This window comes from Vulpes lagopus, chromosome 7 (assembly GCF_018345385.1).
Source record: "Vulpes lagopus strain Blue_001 chromosome 7, ASM1834538v1, whole genome shotgun sequence".
NCBI classification, from domain to species: domain Eukaryota; kingdom Metazoa; phylum Chordata; class Mammalia; order Carnivora; family Canidae; genus Vulpes; species Vulpes lagopus.
The window spans coordinates 116,345,865-116,370,770 of record NC_054830.1 but is presented as its reverse complement, the minus strand read 5'-3'; the positions used below and the strand labels follow the sequence as shown (position 1 = coordinate 116,370,770).

The window sequence follows — 24,906 nt, the reverse complement described above, 5'->3', positions numbered from 1 at the left end:
GTAATACTGGCAGATCTGTGAGCTATCAGCCTTAGTGAGGGCAAACTCATAAAATATTGCCAGTTGAGATAAGAAGTTTTTAGCTAATGGAAATGATATGGAAAATGGGTCCATTTTCCTTCTTTTTCCAGATGGCAGACTTTTTTTTTTCATGAATGGTACCTATTTTTTTTAATTAAAGATTTACATTTATTCATTTGAGAGAGAGGGAGAGCATAAGTGAGGGGAGGGGCAGAGAGAGAGGGAGAAGCAGACTCTCTGCTGAGCAGGGAGCCCAAAGTGGGGCTTATCCCAGGACCCTGAGATCATGATCTGAGCTGAAGACAGATGCCTAACCAACTGAGCCACCCTGATGCCCTGCTAGAACCCATATTTATGGCAATTATGCCATGACTAGCTTTCAATGAGCCCATAGAGCCAGCCCAGTACAACCTCCTGAGTAGGCTACACTGTGGGGACATGGAGCCTCCTTAACAGAACCTGGATGACAGGACCTGCATCCTGGGCCTCTATTGACTGACTTTCAAATCAGATCCTTCCTATTCTACCACCAAGTATAAATGGACCTTCCTGCCATTAAAGTTTCTGGCATCCAGTTACTTGGTAGTCATGCCTCCCAGCTGACTTGGTCCCTGGGATTCTGGCATCTGGTACTTGACGGGGCAGCACCCCCCTCAAAGACTGAAGTATTTTCCAAACATGCTATTTGTTTCCAGATGGTCAGCTCTTCTATAAATCAAATATGCAATCTAACTTGTTCAACAAACATACTAAATCCCTATTTTTCTAAGGTTGCTGGTGCTGAGAGTCCAACGATAAGGTACTGCTCTCACCCTCAGAGAACTTAGGTATTACTAATGTGTCACAGTGGTTGGGAGTCAACCCAGGCTATTCAAGGCCATGTCATGGAACCAAAGCAAAAAATACCAATGTCTTACAGTCATTCTAAACTGCATAGTTTTCAAAGGGCTACTACATATATTTTAATATTCATGATCTTAAGTCAAATTCTCACTAGGTAACTGAAAGAGATCCTTAACATCATTTAACTAAATTTGTGCTATCTCTATGCCCTTCCCCTTTAGTGTACCTCCGTCATTAACCTCCCTATCCTCAGAACGTAGGAGCCATCACGCTTCCATTCCTTCTCACAAATATTAAAATCACTATCAAGTCTTATTTGTTCGGCCACCTAGAAATTATACTCTCACCATCCCCACTGCAGTCACCTTACCCAAGCCATAATCTGATCTCACCAGAATTATTCTGGTAGCCTCTTAATTGGTTCCTCTGCTTCCACTTTTGTCCATGTCTGTTCTCCATGCAATAGCCAGTGATCAGGGGGTCCATAACATGCAAGTACATTATGGTGAACTTGGTCCTGGCCACTTTTATTAGGCCTAGAACAGTGAGCAGTGATAGAACATGCAGGAGGATGAGGAATAACCTGGATTTTGCAGCATCAGTGACCTCACACCATCACTTCTCTTTGAAAAGGCAAGAATGAATTACTTTATATAAGGCTCAAAAAAGACAGTTGTAATCATTTGGATGCATGCCACTTTACAGACATGGCATAATGGACACTACACATAGTGCTACATTCCAGTGGGTATGGAATGAGAAACAGAGGAAGACCAGGGATGAACTGAGGAGACTTGGTGAAGCATGACAAGGCACAAAAGGATGTGAAGAATGAAGCTCGGAAGCCAATGAGGTCTCCCAGCCACCAGAGAGACGTTAACCCTATCATGAATGATGAAACCAGTTAAGAATTCCCTCCACACAGCAAGGCCTTGAAGGGTAAAGAACTCTCATTATTATCTCAGCCCTGATACCATTTGTCTGGTGATTATCAGAAGACTGAGCAATAGAGGGGAGGGTTGTATTTAAAATGCTTATTAGTTTGCAAGTTCCTTCTGCACTCACTGTAAGTCTGGCCTACATACAACTGGCATAGTTGTATAGTTGTGCCTCATAGATGCACCGCCTGTCCCTCTTCTCAGTATCTCTTTCACTGAAAGTAAACTCATGTTGTATTTGGATGGGCAGAGAAATGACACCTATAAAAGATCTAAAGGGATGAAATGTGCACAGAGATGATGGAAAGCTGTTTCACCAGCTCCAAACTGGAGTCCACTTTACTATGCTTCACCAGGGTTGGTTTGTCTGTTTTCTGTATTGGCGTAAAAACGGTTAGTTATTTTAGCATTCTGGTGCTGCATCCATACCAAGACCACCGTGGCAGAGAGGAAACTATTAGCAGGCCGTTTCCCTGAGTCCCGGACAACATGGGTGGGTGAGACAACATCACTTCAGAGCATCTCCAAGGTGGTTGGGGTCATTAGCATCCCTTTGATATTTCTAACATGCAGGATCCAAGCCCTTCTCTTCTCACATTTCAGGGTATGTGAGTCCCTTGTGATGAGTCCACTTTCTTTCATAAATCAGACATGAGTGAGGGGAATTAATGTCTTCAGAACCGATGCTTTGCTGTTGCTACAATGGAGTAGGCTGCTGGCAGGAAACTGCCTGGAGGGAGCAATCGATAACTGGAGTAGAGAGAAGAGGGCAGAGCACAGACCACAAGTCCCCCTGGACTGCGCAGCTTGAGGATGGAGATTGTCTTGTTGTCTCTTAGGCCCCAGAACCTCTCAGGTGCTCAGCACTCACTAAACTCTCGTTCAACCGAACTGATAGTTGCAAGAAAAGAAAAGAGAAGAAGGGAAGAGAAGAACCCAGGGATGGAAGGAAGCTAGTAAAAATTAGGGCCTGGGGGTATTAGAGGAGAAAGAACTCTGGTTGGAAATGAATGGTGAGTGGAGAGAAAAACAATTTTTTTAATTGAAAAAACAATGAGCCACATTTCAAGAAGATCCCACGAAAACATCCCAGGTGTGCATCATGCACACAGACACCCGTGTCCACAGACATGGGCACACAAGCACAGTCAATACCAACATGGAGCCTGAGCTCTTCAAGGGGATATAAGGGCAGAAGGGGTCTCAGAGGCACCCTGTTTGCTTCAGCCCCTGCTCCCGGGGATGGGGAGGAAGAGGGAGGCTGGGAGAGCTGAGATGTAAATGCTAACTGGAGGTGGCACTCAGGCCAGTAGTATGTCCATGGACAATGTTGGCATGGACACCGGACCCCTGGTTCTTTCCTTTGTTCCACAGGAACACAAGGGATCAGCCTTCTTCACTAATTCTGAAGGAGATCCCTCCTAGTCCTGTTTCCTAACATAAACCAAAATTACCTGACAATCTACCTTGTTTTTAATCACCTATATATAGCTACGAAGGAGCCGTTCTCTATAAATAGATTTGCAAAACTGGGCTGTGCCTTTTGCAAACATTAAAGTAGAAATGGCCCTGACACAGATCAATAACGCCCATTTCCCTGCGCTGCTCTGTTTATTTTTAGTCCCTATAAAAAGCCCAATATTTGTAGGGAAAACTCTGTATCACCTTCAAGAATATTACCAACTCTTGACCTGGGCAGAAAAAAAAATTTTTTTTGCATTTACTTTATTCCTATCATTCCTTTTCTTTCTTTCTTTCTTTTTTTTTTTTTTAAACAGGAATACAGACTCGGCAGGAATTTGTTCTACTACCTCATTACATAGATTCAGGCCATTGGGGAAAGAGATCGTGAAGCTTATAAAATTCCATACCTCCTTTATTACTCCCTGTTTTCTTCCATTTGTCAATTTATCTAAGAGTTCAGTTCTGTATTCCACACACAAAGAATTGTATGCTACTGCACAGACACCCAAAGAGTGAGCTTTGGTTGCTTAGAAATAGGAAGGAGTATGACCCACTGCCTCACCTCCCTTGTACATTTTTATTTAGTGCATGAAGGAAACAGAGCCACAGACACCAATGCGGAGTGTCAGGAGGTTCAGCAATATAAAAGGTGCATTAGAAAAAGCACTGGAAGCAAGTAATTGGCACTTGATTATCTACAAGTGTTGCCTTCCCCATCTCTGTGTTTCTTATGGAGTTTAGCAAGATGTCCTCACATGATTGGTGTTGTTTAACATCAGGCAAACAAACAAGTTTCTCCTAAACACAAATGGTATTGTGATTATTTCTTGCACACTGGAGTCCCCATTGAACTTGTGGATTCCACAGAGGCCCAGAGAGTGTTGCATGCTTTAGTAGCCAGGCTGAAGACTGTAACAACACACACTCAGCAGGTCTTGATTGAAAGATCAGGTTGTGTTTCATTGTGTGGCCCTGTGTAAGTCACATAACTCCTTAGGGCATTCTTGTCCTCATCCAGGGGCTTTGTTAGAGTCTGTGACAGCAGCTATTCATGGGCATGTGATTGCTCTGAATTCTGGACAAAATTTTATTTGGCAGCACGTGGGTATGATTTTACCCAAATAAGGTACCTATCTTCTATTGTCTCAAAGACCCTGTGGCTGTTCCCCAAAAGTTTAAGAATCTTCAGTCAAGGGTAGTATTCTCCAAAATTACTGGAGTAATAAAATGCTTTTGAACAAGCATGCCATGCTTATGTGCGAGATATATACAATGCAGTACACTAGGTACATTATAAAACGGCATCAAGATCACAGAAATACAAGGTAAATATGAAATAAATAATAGTTTGCAAAAAAAAAAAATAATAGTTTGCTTCTTAAAATATATTTCTTTACTTTCTTTAAATATATTTAAGAGTATCCCTCCCTATCTTACTAAACAATCATTATCAAGAACAACATAAATGAATATGTTTCATGTCTGAAAAGCTAGATTAATTATTTGTGATATGTTCATTTGAATGTCTAGCCGCAAGCTCAGTTTATTTCACATAGCTGGGTTGCAATTTTAAGTTAAATAAATAAATAAATTAATTAATTAATTAATTAATTTAAAAATCATAGTGTAAACATTTCTAAACACCGTTTTTCACCGTTTTTCACAGCGTTCTCTCTGTAATAAGTTTCCTTAAAATTCAGTTATTTTCTTAGTCTTCAAATGACATCTTTATCTTCAAAGCTCAAATTAGTTATGCTTCATGTTTTAAAAAAATGACCTCTAGGTAGCATACTACTCAAGTTGCTTATTATCACAGAAATGGTTAACAAAATATGGAACCTTTTCCTTTTTTTAGAAAGAAAAATGAATGGAGCTTATCTCTAAGTTTGACAACTCAATTATTTTTCAATAAGATAACCAGCAAACCTCTGTGAGGTACAAAAGATTTTCATGGTCCCATCTCAACTTAATACAAAATATTGTATTGCTTCAACTACACTGTATTTTACAGGTTGGTTTGTTATAAAATTAATTATGAAGTATCCTCCTGCAGCATTTTGTATACCTCTGGCTTCAACATCTTGGCTGCACCAGCTTGCTTATGAATGATGCAGTGAAGGAATTTCTCTCTTGTAATCTCACCCTGGAATCCTTCTCTTAAGAAACAGCTGCTTTTCAAGAGGAAACAGTACTTGGTTTTTCTCACAAAACATTTTCATAAAGATTGTGAATGAATCTCATCTAGGGGTGGCTCACTAGAAAGGAGCACTTCAGTGTATTTTATTGGTGAAGCAGAAATGAATAAATATAATAGGCTAGATCTAACATCTTAACAAATGTAAAACAAATCTTCTGCCCTCCATAACCTGTTCTAATATGGTATTTGTTTCTTCATGATTCAGTAATAGCTTCAAAATACTTTCACAGCACTCTGTGTCAGAGAAACTCATTGTAGATAGTCTTCAGCCATAGTATCTTAACCGGTTTTATATTAGGAAGAACACATGTTTCTAAAGATACATAGTTTTTTAACTTTTGTATACAAATAAAAACTTTGAAATAGGCTTCAGAACACCATTTAATTGAGTCAAATTTTACAAAGGTCAGCAGGTGAATTTAACCATTCATTGGTTTAAAAAGTGCAGGGTTTATTCTCCATATTTTTCTAATTGTGGCACTTTCATATTATCATTAGGAAATTTTTCAAGGCAAAGTATGAACTTCCTTCCAATATGTCCCTCCTTAATGCTAGTACTTGTAAATCTATAGTTTGTTTAGTCCTCTTGACCGTTTTGAAATTGGGGGCTAACTTCTGATAGGAACTGATTGTATTGTTATAGTTTTAAACTCCTATCTTGGCCTGTCCTAGAACAGAGCGTAAACTCCATTTTCAAACTGTTCCCCTGTTCTTGCTTGCACAATTCATGATACTTTCAAATTCATACTTTGTTTTTGTTTTTACCAGAATCTACTTAAGCTACTTGCCTTATTTTTTGATGAGAGCGAGTTGAGTTTAAATTAATTAATCTTATACAAATTAATTTAACCTGACACGTACAAATACAATGCAACATGCTGTAGACAAGTGAAGAGGCCAGGCACTGTCTGTTGAGGGAAACCTACCCCTCCCTTAGATCACGGGGCCTTCTGACCTAAAATACAGTGGAGGGTGCAAACGTCAATTCATGTCCTACTAAAACTTAATTTTTCTTATTTTTGTGGTATAAAAAAGTGAATAGACAATTCTAGCAGTTTCTTCCCATGCCCCAGTGGTTTACCTTGCAAACTCAACTTTGGACACCCTTATGTGGATAATCTCTAGTGCCATTTCCATCTCAAAAATTAAAAATTAATGTATATTCTGCTAGAAGGGCACTGGCTGTCATTGTTTGAGTGCTCAGAGAACTCCTGGATAATCCCCAAACTTCTGTTTCCTGGCAGCTCCATCCAAAAACCCAGTGAGTGAGGAATGAAAGCAGGTCACCTGGGTGAGTTTTCTCCTGCTGCCACCTAGAAGGGAGTCTGGCTGAATTCATCCAGAAGAACTAGGTAAGGCTGAAAAGTCTCTATCTCCCCATTAGCCTACATTCACATACTCCTCCAATGGACTGGCAGTTTTCAGCCTCAACAAACATGCGATCATGATGTGTCACAAAGCAAAATTATTCAACATACACAAAGTTTCCCTAGGAAGCCTGGACAGCTGCAACTGGGCCAGGGTCATGTGTTTTCATGGTTGTTCTGGACAGCTCTGTTTTGTGTGGGAAGAAGAAACAAATTGTATTCCATTATGTGGAAGGGAGAAATTTTCTAAATTTAGAGTCTTTTATCACTTGGATTATTTTCTTTGAGCCTGTTTTTCTACATTTGCTGTGTAGGAGCTCAGAAAGTCTAGTACAGCTGACTACATCCAGCAGTAACAAAGTCATCCGTGAGGCAGTGGATCAGACAACTCAGTCCAGTGACCAAAGCCTCTTTCAAGAGTCTGAAAGGATAGTCATTCACATCTAGGAGAAATGATTTATACAGCAGCAAGAGCTAGTTACCCCTAAGTAAAATCTCTTAAGGCACTAACTTACACCAGGATAGGAAGGTTTTTAAAATAAAGACAGGACCAAAAGATGATCTCCCAAATGCGTCCAGTCAGATTTCCCCCATAAAAGCTAGCTTCTCTCCTGTTTGGCAAGAACTCCTAAGCAGGACATTCCAAAAACTCCAATTCCTTTCAGAGGTCAACCACTCAAAACCTAAGAGTCCTTCACAAAAGCTAAGAATAATTCATCCTTAGGAAAATAGCTTGATTGGTGATGTCTGTGTTTGAGGGAAGGGAGGTCTATCTCTTTCATTAGAAAAAAAGTTTTATTAATAATAAGACAAAAATAATCCAATCTAGGTTGTTCTCTATAATTTTGGAGATTCCATCAACACTATCATCAGAGACTAGAGATAATAAGGATTATTTGTCTCTCCATTAAAATCATAATACCCTTTTCGTTAAGCCTTTGGAAAGTGACAAGATGGCTCTTACAAATTAAGTTTTTATTTGTGCTACTTCCTTGCACACAGGTTTACAAGCACTGATAGTGTATTTTCTATGCAGAGACAGAATTTATTAACTATATGAATCCTGACTGGATTCCTGTTACATGTTTGCATACTAGATTCCCTCTTTCTCTCTCTTTTTAATCTTTTTAAAGATTTTATTATTTATTTGAGAAAGAGAGACAGAGATAGCAAGAGAGAACATGAGTGGGTAGAGAGGGAGAGGCAAACTCCCTGCTGAGTGGGGAGCCAGGTACAGGGCTTGATCTCAGGAACCTGGGATCATGACCTGAGTCGAAGACAGTTGCTTAATTGACTGAGCCACCCAGGTGCTTCTCTCTCTCTCTCTCTCTCTCTCTTTATTTTATTTATTTATTTATTTTTTTAAACAGTGCCTTTCTTGTTTGTTTTTTTACATTTTTTAAAAATTTATTTATGATAGACATAGAGAGAGAGAGAGAGAGAGGCAGAGACACAGACAGAGGGAGAAGCAGGCTCCATGCTGGGAGCCCGACGCGGGACTCGATCCCGGGACTCCAGGAACACGCCCTGGGCCAAAGGCAGGCGCGAAACCGCTGAGCCACCCAGGGATCCCCTCTCTCTCTCTTTTTAAAAGATTTTTATTTTTATTTGAGAGAGCATGGGTGGGGAGCGGTGAGGGCAGAGGGAGAAGGAGAAGCAGACTCCCTGCCAACAAGGGCGCCAAATGTGGCTTGATCCCAGGACCCCAGGATCATGACCCTAAGCAGAAGGCAGACGCCACCCAAGCCACCCCCTGCCCCAGATTCCCTCAATTTTCTTATGAAACCAGAACTCCACAACCTATCACACCCAATCCCCACCCCCCGCCTCATAAATTGCTTGTTCTGGCATTGAAGTATGAAACCTACTGGTTACTCTTGCTTGGAATTTTGTATTTGAGTTCTTGTACTCAAAAGAGATAAAAGAAACAGCTAAAACAGGTATTTAAGCAGCTAGCTAGTAATCAGGTAAGTATTCCCCTTAACAATTAAAAGTTACCAACCAGACAATTTTACATCTTGCTCCCTATAGAAAGGAAAAATAAACAGGCTTGAAAAATTAATAGAATCATACAGTGTTAACACCAGAACGAGTGTACAGATATAATCTAGTTCTCCATTCCTTTTCCCAGAAAGGAGCCTGGTATCTTGTTCTCATCTACCTTAGTCAGAGGCAGGGCCAGGACTAGGCTCAGGGTTCTGACTAGGGTGCAAGGAGAATGGGGGGCCTGGCCATCTGGTCATTTATACTGACATCAAAAAGAAATCTCAGAGCAGAAACGAAAATTAGAGATTTCTAAGATGGTAAAGAGTTCCATAAGACACCTAAAGATGTAAATATTTATTAGTTATCCATACAGTTTTAAAACTAGGAAAGGAATTTTTCAAAGATTTCCAAAGCGAAAATCTATTTCGCACACTCCAAAATATCTTCAAGGATGTTCCCACCAACCCTGTCAACTGACAATTCTCGGACAGAGAATGAGCTAACTCCATAGCTCACAAGCAGCTTGCTTCATCATTGGTGAGAACCAGGTACACACAATGGCAAAACCAGCCTCAATTGCAACATCATTTGTGTTTTCTCCCATCAGAAGCCAATACCTCTTACTGCCAATCGGAAACCATTCCCAGAATTTTCATTCCAGAGAGATTTCTGTAAGAGCTGGGTTTGCAACCCCTTCTCCAGCATTCTATCCTGGATCAGGTATAAAAATCTAGGCTCTGTATTTAAGCTGGAGAAGGAATAAAGAGTAAAAACACTGTCAAAACACTTATTCCACTGAGCCTCCACACCACTCATCTCACCTCTTGAAAGTTACAACTTGCATGAAATAATCCTAGTTCAAAGTAGAAGGTTTCAATCTGCATTAATAGCCTTTGAAAACGTGAGCCTGGGAAGGCCTCTGAGATTCAAGAAGTGAGACTTTCCACAGAGAATACATGGAATCTGTAAGCCGGGGTACTTCTGTGAAGGACTTTGTGCTAGAAGTGAACGAATACTTGGCGTTCGAGTGACAGATTCAAATTCAATCATCTCGGCATGCTTCCACCTACTCATCCAAATAACTGCCGGCTCTCTGGGCTTCTGTTCAACTGCCTAATGTAGCATGAGGCAATGGCCTCTCTCTGAATCCAAGGCTCCATCTTGGCCTGTTCCCCACCTCAACCCAAAATAAGATATTGTCTCTCATGGGCGCCAATGCAGGAGCGCTGCTTTTCTTCCTAACCTTTTATTTAAATATTAGAATATGCAAACACATGCAAATTAGGTATGGTCTGTGGTGAGAATTCCCACATATAAATAATAAATCTTCCTTATACTGCTCAAAAAAGAAAAGGAAAGGTAACTGGATTCCTTAAAAGTGTTCCCACCACATCCCCACACCACCTCACCTTCAAATATGAAGATAAATGAGACTTTAAGAGAATTCATTTTTAACTAGTTGCTCATTCTTCACTAGTGATTTCAAACACCAGGTAAATCTGTAGCAACAATTCTGTATAGGTGAGTATTGCTTCCCATTTATACTTTTAGAATGTAAAGGCTGCCATTTTAATTGGTGTTCAGAGTTCTGCCAATGTGCAAATCCAAGCAGTTCAATTATTTTGCCCAACTGGGAAAGTGAGTTATCTAGAAACAAATGGGAATGACAGATTAAAAGGTTATCCTTGCTAATACTTTCAAATTGGGCTAAAGTTAGTTATACCCTGTTGAGTCTTTCCACTTAGGATGAACAATGCAGCAAGCATGGCGAGACATATTGCTTGGGCCTCTAATCTTAGCTGTGACATTTCCTGTCTCATGTTCTACCATCAATAGTGACCTACTTGCTATACCATGTGATTTTCCAACTGGGGCTTTTGATGCTCACACATGGGAAACACAATTATTTTTATATTTAGCACAAAGTGTAGCCATGAAACATTTCAAATGATTTCCAGTTTGAGATATCCACACTAATCTTATTTTGTGGTAATCTTTTTTGCTTTGTCATTTAAAAACATAATAGTTGTGACACATTAAAAACAAAGCTTTCACCTTTTTTTCTTTTTAAGCAAACAGTGCAAGTGCTACATTATGTCAGGATCCAATAAACTGAAAACTAGCAAAAAGTGAAAGACTCATGTCCTACTTACTTATCTTGTTAGAAGAACTGGAAACAAATGACTCTTGTTGAAAATGATAGGAAACAATACTGCTGGTTATTATTGAGGTTTGAAGTCTTTAGAAAAATGAAAATAACTTATTAGTGATAATGAAAGAGTAGACAGAAGCCAACACTCAGAAATGGAATGGAAGTGTACAAAATCACAGGATTTATTAGGTAGAACTACAGTCAAAACTAAAAAAGTCACCAAAATGCAATGCATAATAAGATTTGAATATCTAGCAAGAAATCCTTCCAATACAACAAAATATGTCTGACCAATAATCAGGAAAGTTGATTTACCAGGCAAAGTAAAACTGTCACACATAGCTTTCAAAATTAAAAAGCCATCAATATGAATTTATGTCTGTCTGTATGCATGTAACATAGCAAATGACTGTTCACAATTTTAAGTCTCGCTAACTTTGATCCACAAACCCTAAAGAAATGAACAGAGGGTCCAACAGTCTAATGAAGAGTATTTGTTCCATATCACTTATGAGTAAGTAGATTCCCAAAACTTAATGTAATCTCCAAAACAGATGCCAGGAGTCTGCAATACACTGGTTTCAGTGAATCTCCTCAACTCTGTGGCTACACCAGCTCAAAAGCAGCTGCTTTTGTGAATCATAAAAGACCTTTCAAAGCACAGTGTGTTCACACATGGAAAAGCACATGTTCTACTTTGCCTCTGCCAAAGAAGCTTCATTGCCACCCCTCCCCCCATACAAGTACTTGGGAAATATTCCAGCAATATGTGTGTACCCATTATGGATTCTTTCTCATTGCTACTGCTTTTGCTATACATTTTGTATAACCTCATGCTGTTTCTCACCCACACAGCTTAGAAAGAAAAAAAAAAGAAGAAGAAGAAACAAAGCCTTTGTCAAGCCATAAAAGGGCCAATCTACTGTATATGAAAACTATCCTGTCAAAGGCAAGTCTCTCAAGAGGTTATATAGACCATGCACCTGCCTAATTTAAATAATAATGATATGTTGACCCATCCCTTTAATTACTTATCTCCTTGTCACTTGGGCCCTGATGGGCTCTTACCCAATTATACACACCCAAATTTACCCAGGTTATACAGTGAGGAAGAAAGGGGTCCCCACCAGGATATGCAGGAGGAAAGTACCATGTGAACAACATCAAAATATCCTCTTCCCTTTCCTGCCCATTCAGGTTTTTCTGACTTGTCTCTGATGTAAAACATAAAAACAATCTAGAAGAACTAGATTAAGAATTACTGTCAAATAGAGATGTATTCCACTCACCATAAAATTTAGATCTGCTTCTGGAAGTCTGATACAAGAGAGTTTAGCTGAGAAGCATATTTCATAGGAATTACTCTAATAGGTTTTTTTCGATAGAGGATAGCCCCAGAAGGCAGAAAATGGTGCCAAGCAGGTTTAGACTGATACTCTGCATGAGGAAGATACTGTGGTTGGCGAGATGACCTGGGGAAAGATCTGGTGAGGATGAGCAGGGTGGAGGGGAGCATGGCATTCCTATTAAAGGGAAATGGTGATCTATTTGGTTGAGTGGCAAAGTCACCCTGGAAACTTTAGAAAATAATGGTTCACAACATATTTAGCAAATGACACAGCAGCCCACAGAAAGACAGGGAAAGGAAAGAAAAACACAGAGGCACATATTTTAGGTGAGAAGATCCTGAGCTGAAAGGCAGAGAAAAGCAACCTCAGGAAGGTACTGCCTCACATCTGCCAATCCCCCCCAAATTAACAAGGGAGGTAAAATATTTTTCAATTTGCACCTTCATAATTACTTCAGAATAATTAAGAACATAGTTCTAGGAATCAATTATTTTAGTAGATACATGCGTTCAAATGAAAAATTATGTGTAAGCAGAGAAAACAATTTTGTTTAAGTAAATTTGCCACTGCAAATTATCATGCAATTATAATTCTTCCAATTTACAATTTAACTTTATATGTATACCTCCAGTTTTTAGGGGTTTATGCATAACATTAAAGGAGTTGGCATCCCTAACACTCTCATCAGTACAGAAACCGCAGTTAAGGGACGCCTGGGTGGCTTCCCCTTGAGTGGTTGAACGTCTGCCTTCAGCTCAGGCCATGATCCCGAGGTCCTGGGATAGAGTCCCGCATTGGGCTTCCCGTGGAGAACCTACTACTTTTCCCTCTGCCTATGCCTCTGTGTGTGTGTGTGTGTGTGTGTGTGTCTCATGAATAAATAAATAAAATCTTTAAAAAAAACCTGCAGTTAAGAATATTACTCAAATTTTCCTTTTCTATCAGCTCTCCTAAAACCTTTATGTAATACCACTATAAGTCTACCTTTCCCCCAAATAATTCTGATGTCTTTATCTTATTTTGTCCTCAGATAGAAAAGTAGGTTTTGTTAAGTTTCCAGATTTTATAGGAGAAAATTCTGAAGTGCATGTACTCAGCTCAATGACAAGTGTGATCCTTCCTGAGTCCTTGTATAGGAGCAAAAGGCAGCCTAAGGATTATCAGAGGTCAAAACTTCTAAATATTCATTTCTTCATTAACTTAGTCATTGATTTTTCATTCATTCTACAAATGGATCCAGGCTCTCTGTTCCTGTAAATTATTCTAGTAGAAACAGACAAAAACAGGTAGACAGGCAGGTAAATTATATAAGATTATGGCAACTACAATAGAGGGCAGGATGATGGTGCAGAAATAGAGGATGGGGGGCAGAGCTCCTCTAAGTAGATCAGATGGGATGGTCCTGGGAGGGACCCATGAAGGCGAGCCCTAAAGGGAAAGAATGTAGCTACAGGCACAGGTGCCGAGGATGTGTGATCCAAGCAGAGGGCACAGCAGATGCAAAGGGTCAGAGGTGAGAATGAGACCAGTGTATGTGGCTGGAAAACTAGTGAGAGCAAGAGGGTAAGTAATGAGGTCATAAAGATGGGCAGGATCCCAGCACTCAAGGCCCTGCAAGCCATGGTAGTCTTAGGATTGCCATCATCTTAATCGTCATCATCATCTTCTTCTTCTTCTTCTTCTTTTTTTTTTTTTTTTAGATTTTATTTGTTCACAAGAGACAGAGAGAGAGGTAGAGACAGAGGCAAAGGGAGAAGCAGGCTCCCTATGGGGAGCCTGATGCAGGACTCGATCCCAGGACCCCAGGATCATGCCCTGAGCTAAAGGCAAGACACTCAACCGCTGAGCCACCCAGGTGCCTCTTGGGACTGTCTTCTGAGGCACAGAGAAGCCATGGAGAGTGGGGAAGGGACACAGGCAGATGAACCTAAGCCAAAATCCTATCTTAACCACTCAGTAGCTGAGTGAGCTAAGCAAACGACTAGCTCCTCTTGGATGTTAAATTCCTAATTTATAAAAGGATGCTTAATAAATCATAGCCAGTTACAATCATTGGTAATTATTATTATTGTTAATGCTATGATATGTAAATAAAGTTAATACAAATGTTTATATTCAAGTAGACCTACACTGCAAAATAATATATCTGAAATACAGCACTGAGAAATCAGCAAATTGTTTTAATCTTTTTTATTCAGGAAAGATCATATACTGACTGAGTACGAATAGACATAAATTAGTACATTTAAATTCATTAGGGTTTATTGTGATTCTAATCAGAATAATTATTGATCTTGGCTTATTTTCTGTCCTTAATTAGTCTGCATTGTGGCTTTTCTCTCCCTGTCAATCTAGCCTAGCCACCTTGTGTCCAGAATATATAGCATTTCAGTGGTACCTACCAACTACACAGTAGTCATAAAGGGAATTTCAGAGTTACTTTCCAAGTCACAATGTATAGCAGACACTTATAGCTGCTTGCCAACATCTATTGCCCCCTCACTCCCAACACACTTCTTTTTTACTAACAGAATCCTAATTTTGTTCAAAGTCACCTCTCCCTTCCTGGAAGCAATGATGGAGAACATCTTGCTAGTGACTGATGTAGAGATGGAGCATGTGATAAGAAGACAGGACTTCGCAGACTCTTCTCAGTAATATTTTCATCTCCTTCAAAAGGAGACCTTGAGTGGGGATGGTCTATTTTCTGTCTCTAGATATTATAATGCCTATGAGTGACATCTGAATAACTGCAGCCATCTTGCCAAGAAGATAAGAACCAGTCTTAGAGTGGAGTGGTCCCTAAGGATGACACTAGTAGAAGAATGAAAGGAACCTGTATTTTAATTTTAATTTTAATTTTTTTGAACCTGTATTCTTGATGATGTCATTGTGCCACTAAATCAATTAATCCTGCTGTCTGCTCAACTTCTCACATGAGACAATACACTTCCTTAATGTGTAGGTCAATTTGAGTCAGCATCTTGTGTTGTGTGCAGAAGGTTTTCTGGCAAGGGTACCACATCACCTTTACATGGACATTTCCATTTGGAAACACCACTTGCTTCTTTGTCTCTGGGAAGCTCTAGGAATGGAACAAGGACTTCTGAATCTAACTCAGTAGAGCTATATAACTTCTGGATATGGGATGACACAGTGTTTTCATTTACAATACTAGGATAGTCACCTGGAAAAGCCCAAGGGGAAAACACCCCAGAAATCACAACAGGTAGATGGTGCTTTGGCCTTTCACTTGCCTAGTTCACTTTCACCTTTCACTTGCCTAGTTCATAGGTTTTTCCCTGAACACCTAAGTGAAGTACACTCCTCAATGGGCTTATATGTTCCATAAAGCTTCCAATTCTGAGTTCTTATCCAATTAAAAGAATTCTAACAGGGACCATGTAGGAGTAGAACAGATCCCAGGTACAGGTCAGAGACTAAGAAAGCAGAATACTACACTCCACTGGGACAAGAGGATTAAGGGGGTAGAAGTACTCCAAAGAAGAGGTACAATATTATGATTTATAATCAGGAAACAGACCTGCCTAGAAAGGAAGGGGGGAATATCATAGTCATAATAGGACACTGGCTATCTTTGTTTCAGCTATGTAGAATTATTTTAAAATTGAAAATATTCAGGACTGGTAAAATAAAATATCCATCTCAAAAAAAGCATAGATGCTAACCAACTGTAGAGGGAAAGGTTGGAGTGCGATTACTGCTGGCAGAGTAGTGGGGGTTGGGAAGGAGGTAAAATAAAAGATCACATAAATGTCTAATGGTTCACACTAAGCAAAAAGCAGTACGGCTTGAAACCAAATTAGCCATTCGAGTCTAATCAGTATTTTTTCCTATAAGAAAAGCATAGAATTATAAATTTAGTCCATAATGGAGAACAGAAAATATAAGGCATACAGATTTCATAATTTTGTACAGTATTTGAGAAACATTACTTACCAAGGTGATGTGGTACCCAGGATGAACATTATAACTGGTGAAAATTTGCTAAGAGACCATAATTAAGACAGAATAGCAAATGGTGCCTTAGCTCTTGAAAGGGTCACTATCAGGATTCCACTTAACACCTTCATTACTGAACTACAGCAGAAATGGGAATTCATTCAATATAAGGATGGTGTCTAATTGTGAGAGATTGTCAAGGGCTGGAAAGTGGTAGAAAAATATCTGCAGAGGTTAGAAATAACACAACTTAAGTAGGTGGATCAGACTAAAGAACTTGAAACACCAAAAAAAATTAAAAAAAATAAGTTAAATAAACAAAGGAGAGAAACCTAAAACTCACTGACCCGAGTTCTGAAGGAAAAGCAAAAAGTGACAACTGTTTATGTTAGCTAGAAGGCAATGGATGACCCAGTCTCAGAAGAGAAATCATCCATGGTTAGTTAGAACAACAGATTAAGAACTTATCAGCAAAAGATACATCAGTCCACACATCATCCTATCTGTAAAGATATCAGGGGAGCCCTACCCTTTTCCGTATTCAGTGTATACCTGTTTGGATATTTGTAGAAGGGGTCATCTCCTTGATTGTAATGAACATGTCTATTGCTAGCAGAGGCTTGTGGTCTTGTTTTTTAACGACATCAAAAGGGACCAGAGGGCAGTAAGGGTGATTAAGCAGGTAAGGGGGGTGTCACGGGCAAGTATGGGTAAGGTGGTAAAAACTGAGGATTTGCGAGGCTAATTCCTTTATAGCTGTATTTAGAGTGTTTAATATCCCAGAGAGGAGAAGCTGCATTAAATGGGATCTTCTCCTTAGCATTAGAAAGACATACTGGAATGTTCTAGGAAAGTCCTTTGGAAATGGTAAAAAATGCAGTTAACTCCGGCAGGGAAAAGATGAATGGGAACACTGATTATAACAGAGACTTTATAGAGGAGAGTTCTTATGTGAACAGAAGGGAAAGGGAATGTTAGAAGAAAACATGAGTGGGTGGGTAGGGCAAAATGAAGGAGAAAAGTCAAAATCAGGAAAACTTACCAGGTTAAGAATGAGAATTTCCTGGCTGTGAGAACCTCAGTTTGTGGAACATATTCACAAAGTCTAAGAGGAAGATTTGGTATATGGGACTCTGAAATACAGATATGAGAAAATACCACATGGAGAACCTCCACTGGTCGTAGGGACGGGGATGGGTGGTGACAGATTCCACAGGCACTTGCCTGCCCCCCTCATGAAGCCATCCTCAAATCTTCCCAGCCATGAGCACCCAGATGAAAGCAGAAGCCTTGGGACAGGCAAGGGCAAGTGCTTCTTACTTAAAAGATCCAAAAGAAACCAGTGAGTCCATGACCTCATCTTCTCTGTTGCCTTGAACGTCTAAATAACTTTTAGATGGAATCACTCAGCTTTCTAATGATATTTTCTTGGCGGGTAAGAGAAGAAAGCACCTATGTTAACTGAGGCTTAATTTCCCAGATGAAACGAAAAATGGGAGTCCCTTGATCTCTGGCAGTCATTTAAAGTACATTAAGATCTCACATAAAAGGACTATCCTAAAGGCCCCAACCTCAGGCACTTACGCTTCATTTGGCTGTTCTATCAACTCCACCTGGACACATGGTCCACACAGAAGCTCAGTAAGCCCATCTGAGGTAAAAACTGAGGGAAGAACTTACCTAAGCCATCAAATTACATCATATACACAATTCTATAGGGGATGCTTCTTGAACAAAAGGAGATTTGGAGATGAAAAACATGATAAAAGTCTCTGAAATTAAAAATCTGCTGGAGTTATTATTGTCTTTAAAAAGCTTCACTTCAAAAAAAAAATAAAAATAAAATAAAAATAAAAAAAATAAAAAGCTTCACTTCACAAATGTCAAGTTTCCCCACTATGCTGGGCTTTGGTTATCAGCAGCATGGAGGCCCAGCAGCCACATAGTTCCTCCATGGCCCCCACACCTCCCACAGCCGAAGCTAGCTAGTTGGTGGCCCTGGATGGCTGAGGGAACCAAAGCTACCTGACTTCAAAAGATGTGAGACTCAGGCTGTCCCAAGTCTCAAAGTGGGCCCCATAAGTTAGCTGCCTGTTCAAGATAGGACACAAGGGGTATGAGAACAAAAAAGGAACCAGGGGGCATGGCCTAGACTAGTGGACGGGGAGTGGGGGGTGGGGGGTGGGGAGGTGGAGTTGGGAGACATTTCCGAAGATGTGACAAGAGGAGGAAAGGCAGGAATGGATGATAGTTATTCAAAGCATTGAGACACGGGCTAGAGCCAGAAGTCTGGCACTCAGATTCAGTTACGGCTACATTTAAACTAGTGGTGAGTACCTGTGTACACATCCTTTGAAGGCCTTACAACTGTTCACCTGTGATTCTTTGCAGCCTCTAGTGCATCTAACAACTAGTTCTTAAATACCCTTTCTCGAAGATGAGAGCTATGGGTCTCTGCCCTCCGGGAGCTCCCAGTCTGGAGCGGGTGGAGTTACAAGAGGTAAAGGTTCTGCTAACAGTGTACAACCCGCCCAAAGATGGACGTGGGAAAGCTTCCCACAGACGCTAATACTTGAATTGCATTTGGAGTTAGTTAAGTAGAAAAGAGGTACTACCCATGATAGGTACTCAGTTACTGTTTGCTAATTAATTTTGATGTGTTATAATTACTTGGAAAATCGTTCAAGGACGAGGAGCTAGTTCTTATCACCACTGTTTTCATTACTGTCAACGAAACGTAAACCTATTTTAGTGTCTAAGGATACAATCTGAAAAAATACTATACCATATCTTTGGCTGAGATGAGTGTACATATAATTTTTCTAATTATGAGGCATCTTCTTGTTCTACTTATCTCATAGCAAAAAGTTTTAAAAGCTTTTGAAAAGATCACATTTTGCTCACTTGAAATATGTGTGTATATTTTAGCATAAAATATACTTGGCAGCTGCTAACATAATTGGATGGCTACGCCTTGCAAAAACTTGATTTCTTTTTAATCAAATTTTTAGAACCATACTGGGTTTCTTGCCAGTGTTACAATAGTGAGCAATAAATACATCATTAGATCAATGGTGTTCAGATGATGGATTACTCCAAAGATACTTCCAGCCAAGAAGAATAAACCCATAGTTTCACTGTGCAAGGATTAATAAAATATTGTTTAAAACATAGATACTCGGTTAATATAACAGGGAAGAAAACACTGCAAAATAGAGCACAACAGCCATGGGTTTATAATGTAGTGATATTGATCACGATTTTCCTAAGTACTCTAGAGCAGCCACATCATTATATATGCCTCTGATTAGACCCAGAGATGAGAAGGAAAAAGTCATAAAAAAAAGGAAACTAACCAGAGGAAGGCCTGCTGCTATAATAAATTATTTAAAGCAAGCAGGGCGAGCGGGTTGTGAAGACAATATAAAACAGAATCCAATGCCCCCAAGAAACCCCAAACCATCAGCACCTCTATAAATTTCTTACCACTCTGTCTGGCATTTTACTGGAGGTGCTTCTTTGCCACCACTCTCCCCATTCCATCCAACCCCAACCCTTCACTTTTTGTCAGTTCTTTTCTCAGAGCTTAACATTTGTTTTTCTTCTACAACCTAGGATGCTGTCTTCAGTTCTATTTCTCAGCTTGTATCAGAAGAGTGTCTGTCTGTGAGGCCACAGATGAGTGCATCTGTCACTTCATTCATCTGGATCTTAAATTTCCCATGGAAACTCTAAGCTCAGAATATCTAATATGACACACTTATCAACATGACTTTGATATTCTTCTTCTCCTTTTTCTCTTACTATTGTTGTAGTTTAATCCACAAAGGGAAAGCTAGGGTAAAACTTCTATAGCTCAGTGGCTGTTCTATGTCAGAGGATGTGACTAGGCCCAAAGAGACTTGTAAAGTGAAGGTAGAAGCTTGAAAGGGCATGTTGAAGGAAAAAACAGTCAAAATGGCTAAACTTTAAGTATTAGGAGATATTAAAGCAGCAGATTGACTTGAAAAGTAGATATTTTATAGGTAGAGTTTTCATGGAAGTAGGGATGGGGAAAGCAGGGTAAAAAAAACTAGAAAAGCATCTGTCAAATTCCTTTTACCAAAGAATTTTGTCAAAAGTATGCCATGGGAAAAAAAAAAAATTGTTGCTTAGAAGCTTGCAGTGACCCATGGCCTAGTTTCAAGAAAAGTAGCATTCTACCATAGTTTTTTAAGTAGGCACACAAATCCGACTGTGTAGTCAGGAGCTGTGATTATACCTTAGGCTTTATAAATGTTCTAGGTCCATTCATCAAGCAGAATCTGGGCAAATGAAATATAAACAACTCCATTCTGCCAGCATAAAAACATGACTAGCAGCCTAACAGGACTCAAAAGGCACTTGGTGTAGGTCTAAAATATGAATCCAAAGAATTCTACATATAGGCTTTGCTGGATTGCGCTCTGTGACCTTTAGCAAGTTATTTGCCATTCCCGGTTAAACCTGGCTGGTTACAGTTTGGGTCATTGAACCAATTATCATATCTGGTGGCAAACTTTATAAAGAGAACTATTTCAAGGTCACATTCAATATAAAAATAAATTTGAAGAAAGAGGTAAAAAAATTGTATATGATACAAATGACTAAGCATAATCCTATCATATCACCATAATGCTAAATAAAAATAATTCAAATGCAAGGCCAATTTCTCAGTTTTTGGTGTTATCTTTGAATGTGGAAGACAGGATCTAAATATTATTCGTTTGCGGCTGCTGTTTGCTCATCTGTAACAAAGTGGGAAAAGAATGATCGTACTCAAAGGATTGTTAAGATACGTGACCTATAAACATGCCAGCCAAGTGCTCCTTAAAACAGAAATTGCTCTGTGAAAGTCCCAGTAATGATCCAGTGGCCTGGAACAACCCCAGTTCAGTTCCCAGCCTCTCCATGTCCTTTTGTCGTCAGGCAAGTAAATATTCCAGGCACTTCTGGCCTCTGAGAAGTCATTAGGTTCTTTAAGTACATGGATGATAGAAAGAGGGAAAAGCAACAACTTCTGAAAGATCCTTTCTCTTTAAAGCTTATCTAGAAGTTTTAAATTGAGAATTATGCCAGTCTGAAGTGAGAGAATAGATCCTGAATGTCAGTATCAAACTGTAAATAAACACTAACTGGCTATAATTACTAAGTCGGAATTCCCACTGATTTGAAAAGAGAAGTAGCGATCAATTTTCAACCCGTCTCTCTATGATGCTGAAAAGATCTATCTATCCAATTAATTGGACTGCTCAAAATACTTCTGAGTTTTGGAAAATGGGAACACCAGGCCTCTGGATAGGTGCCTTGGGACACCTTCCTGATCAAGAGGCAGATCAGCTACAGCTTCCCAAAGAGATGCTTGCCCTTGAGTAAGTCTGTACTAGTCCTACTGAGGTTCTAATCCCCAAGTCTGGAATGGCTTTGGAGTCAAATGAAGTTCTCAAGGACTGGGATTCTTCTACTCTCCGGGATAAATGTCCAACAATGTGAGTTATGACTGGCACAGTACCTCAGAGCACCACAGAAACCCACTGGACTTGGAATATACAATGGAGCGACTAAGATTGGAGAGAGGTCTTAAATTACCTTACTTCCAGAGAGACTTCCTTAGAATTGAGGCTAACTTGGAAGAGAGATAGCTGAGGATTCCAAAAACACTTTTGAACACAGAACAAAAGGTGCCACTGTTGGGGACACAGTGTTAGAGTGTTACCTATAAATTTCACAAGGCTGGTAAATGCCACCTGGAAATATCAGCACAATTACTTGTTAAATTAACCCACAATGGTCCATTTTGTTAATTAACCTACATTAACTCACTATGATCATCCCTCTGCCTGTGTCTCTGCCTCTTTCTCTCTGTGTGTCTCTCATGAATAAATAAATAAAATCTTTAAAAAAAAACTGAATTTTTTTAAGGTTTTATTTATTCTACAAGCTGAATTTCTAAGGACAAACCCAGTTGATTCAGATGATCCTTATCAAGGCAGGAGAATTATTTTGTCTTTGTAGTCCATCAGAAATTTAAAGACACTCACGATTAGGAATATGTGTATTTTCCCCAAAATGTTTTAAGTACCATAAAAATGAAAACAGTACTTCTTGTGATGAGTTCCTAAGAACCATTCCAGTTTATTCTGCCCACATATAATAAACACTATTATTAAAATGTAATTATGAGCATAAAATTATTGGGAAAAATATCAACTATGCTTCTCAAAAATATTGCCTTTATTTTGTCACCAAAAGTAATTATGTTATTAAAGGAATTTATAGTTTTTTTAAGTATCAGTCACTTGGCTGCAGGGACTTATTAAGCTGTTATACTCCTCCCATACCCTTTTAGTCATCAGAATTTTTGTGATAAAGATTTTTTATTTCTTTAACTGAATTGTGAATCATTGCAACCAGTGATAAGGGTGAACATGAATTTATATCCAGGTTATAAATTCCTAAAAACATGTTTCATTAGAATTACTAAGGCAGTCTTAACTGTAGTAGATTAAATAGCCTCTGCAATAAAGCTCTGTTTACTTCTATTAAGGATTTTTTTTTTTTTTTGCGCAAAACAATTCAGTTTTAATGCATTCTCTTAAGAAGCAAAAGAAAACAGTTTCTGATATACATGCTACTGCAAAGCCGTAAACCAGTGTTGCATGGTAATGTGACAAGCACCACATTTCTTTTCTAGAGCCATTTTTTTTCTCTTACAAACCCCCTTTCCCCAAACCATTGGCTATAATTATTTCACAAAACGTAGTTTGCCATTCTTAAAGAGTCAAACACTCCTTTTCTCCCTCACCAAAATCACAAGTTCAGGCTGAATACTGATTGAAAATAGAACTTGAGAGGCAGTCTTTGTTTGTAGCATGTTGTTCCTACTAAGGGTTGCCCCCCTACCCACACTCCACCCTAGTGCTCCAACTGCAGTGACTGAAGTGTACATGCTATGTTTTAACAGATGGGCTGGCTGGCGGCTGCTGGGCTGTAAAACAGGAACTCGGAATCTGCACGCAGTGGTATTGAACTAAACGCTCGTAAAGTTCATGGACATATACACTGACCCAGACTGACCAGGCAGATTCAGACATGCACTTGCACACACACACTCCCCCCCCACACACACTCATCATACACCCCATTGATCAGAGGGTCTATCTCTCCACCCAGAGCAGTTCAAGGCCGTTTCCCCCTCCATCTATTTCTCTTATTCACCCATCAATTTTGCACACACATGCTCATCTACATATGCATATACAAGAATGGGTAGTTATATCTCTCAACGCTTTTATATATTTTCAAAGATCAAAATATTCGCAAATTGTGTACCCAAGTGTCTAGTACGCTCAGTAAGCTCTCTCATCCATATCAAATAGGATTTACAAGAAAATATTGAATTAAATTCTGTTTAGTCCACACATAATATAAACTACATATAGGTAAGTAGCCGCCCTCAGAAAAACCAGCTGCTTTTAGTCCTTATCGTTAAGACAGAGGAGAGGAAAAATATCCCAGACTGGGTCACAAACGAAGTATCAGGTTTAACCTTGAATCCTGTGTTGTCAGTTCCTATCACAACTTCATCACTTACAACACCCACCGGCCAGCCTGGAGGTCCCTTTCACGGTCTCGTCTCGGATTCTCTCGGGCTCCCTGCACGGGGACAAACAGCAGCTCTCCCTGGTCCTAACGAAATCCTTCAGACACACCTTGCAGGTGATGTGGAGGTCCAAACACCTCATGAGGGATGTGGATACAAGTGCTAATGGAAAGTAATTACTTTACAAAGTTTAATACCCGTGCCGTCGATTCCCTCCAGTTTTTGCAAAGCATCCAAGCTCCCCTGCTACAAAACCTAGCTGGTCACTGAAGTTCTCTGACCGCTGAAGGTCCAGCCCGAGGACGATGGTCGCTGGCTTAGGCTACGGATCAGACACCTCAACCGGGGTAATCGCGCTGCACCGCCGCTGGCGCGGGTGAATTTTTCAGAAACCCGTCCTCAAGCCATCTAGGAACTGCTGTCCGTCCACGACTGGGCACGGAGGCCGCCCCCAGCGCGACAGTCGCCGCCGCACGGGGCCCGGGGGCGCGTCCCCGGGGCCCCGCCTAATGATGGCAATTATAACATGCCAAGTTCGTGAGAAGGCAGAGCCGCGTCCCCGACCGAGTTGCGACGCTCCGAAACAAGTTCGGGAGCGGGGCTCCGCGCAAGGAGTCAGCCTCGCCTGGCCCTGACCTCCCCTCAGCGGCCGCGCTCGGACGGACGCACCGACGCCCGCCGAGCCCGGTCCAGTGCCCTCCGGCTTCTCCGCACCGCGCCAAGGGGAGCCGCTCGCCTCGCGCTCGGCCACTCACCCTACTCGCTGGGTCCCGGTCGCAAACCGACGCCCCCGCTGCGGGTCCCCGAATCCCAAGTTGCCCCGAACCGGCGACTGCTCTCGCCCTAGCGAACCCCGCACATCGGTGCAGGCAGACACCTCCGAGGGGGCACGACAAGCCCGGCCGGCGCCCCGGCTCAGCAGCCGCCCGGAACGCGTCGACGATGCCTGGACCTGCTCAGAGAATGAGGCGGTCCGCCAGGCTGAGGCTACCGGGCTCCGGAGGG

General features: G+C 40.5%; 1 protein-coding gene across 3 annotated transcripts in view; it reads right to left on the bottom strand.

The window, feature by feature from the left end:
* The window catches only part of MARCHF3 (membrane associated ring-CH-type finger 3), a 179,466-nt gene that overhangs the window by 113,332 nt on the left and 41,228 nt on the right, over positions 1–24,906 (bottom strand). Inside the window, exon 1 of one of the 3 annotated variants that reach the window (XM_041761437.1) lies at positions 24,657–24,889. The exons of the other annotated variants lie outside the window; for them this stretch is intronic. The gene's annotated coding sequence lies outside the window, so the exon portion shown is untranslated. Of the gene's footprint in view, positions 1–24,656; positions 24,890–24,906 lie in introns of those variants that run through there. 3 annotated transcript variants of the gene reach the window in all.